Source organism: Nematolebias whitei, chromosome 8, assembly GCF_014905685.2.
Source record: "Nematolebias whitei isolate Nwh7 chromosome 8, NemWhi1, whole genome shotgun sequence".
Lineage (NCBI taxonomy): Eukaryota > Metazoa > Chordata > Actinopteri > Cyprinodontiformes > Rivulidae > Nematolebias > Nematolebias whitei.
Genome location: NC_056505.1, coordinates 45399468 through 45400946, shown reverse-complemented (window position 1 = coordinate 45400946; position 1479 = coordinate 45399468).

The window sequence follows — 1479 nt, the reverse complement described above, 5'->3', positions numbered from 1 at the left end:
AGATTTGAAAGCTGTGGGAACAATGCCAGAGGTTAGGGAGGAGTGGATGATGTTAGTGATGATGGGGAGCAGAGACGGGAAACAGTATTTAACAAAAACTGTGGGAAATTGGTCAAGTTGACAGGATGAGGACTTAGACTTGCTGATAATGTCAGCAATGTCATCAGCAGAGGGGAGGGAGAAAGAGAAGGGGAGGGAGGAAGGGGGGAGTTCAACATAGATGCTGGGGGCGGTATTAGGTCCAAGGTGTTTATGAATTGAATTATTGAATTGATTAGTCTCTTTAGACTTATTTGTTCAATTAGCTTTGTAGAGATCTAGTAGAGTGTTGTATGAGTGGGTAAATGAGGCACAGATTGTAGTGTAAAGCACTTTGAGTATCTTGAAATAAGATAGAAAGCCACTATATAAGTACAGTCCATTTACAATTTACCATTGTAAGAGGGGGACAGTTGAACACGGAGGCCTCCACCACTTTTTAAAGATGGACTATTTCTTTTCACAAAGATGGCCTCCTTTACTCCTCTCGCAAACAATCGTTTCAATCTATCCAGGATGTGAACATCTTCTTCCCTGAACGAGTGACCACTGGCCTGGAGATGAGTGTAGACCGCAGAGTCCTGGCCTGATGGTGTTGCTCTTCTTTGCTGGACCATCCTTTTGGCCAGTGGCTGTTTAGTTTCCCCGCTGTAAGACTGATCACAGCCCTCCTGACACTGAACAGCATACACAATATTACTCTGTTTGTGCCGGGGGGAATGGATCTTTGGGATGAACCAGTCTTTGCCGTAATGTATTTTGGGGTTTAAAAGCCACTGGGACGTTGTGTTTAGAAAATAAACGTCTCAGTTTCTCTGATACTCCCACAACATATGGAAGGACCACTGGTCTGGGTCTGGGTTCCTCCTTTTCACCTGATGGCTGGCTGGAGTCCTGTTTGGGTTTCTTCTCTGCTTTCAGGAAGGCCCAGTTAGGATATCCGCATTGCTCTAGAGCCTGTCTTGTGTGGGATTTCTCCTTCTACCTGGCTCCTGAGTTAGTGGGGATGCTGTCTGCTCTGTGGTACAGTGTCCTGATGACTCCTAACTTGTGCTCCAAATGGTGATGGGAGTCAAAAGGCAAATACTGGTCTGTGTGGGTGGGTTTGCAGTACACCTCAGTTTACAAATGTCCTCTATCAGAGACTGAGACCTCACAGTCCAAGAAAGTCAGCCTGCCATTTTTTTTTACATATTCTCATGTGAACTTAATGTACTGTATTTATCCACAGAGTTGATGTGGTCAGTAAAATGTTGAACTTCCTGATATTTAATTTTAACCCAGGTGTCGTCAACATACCTGAACCAATGACTTGGTGGTGTCCCTGAAAAGGACGTCAAGGCTCTCTTTTCTACCTCCTCCATGTACAGGTTGGTAACAATAGGAGAAACTAGAGACCCCATAGCACACCCATGTTTCTGCCTATAATATTGCTCCCCA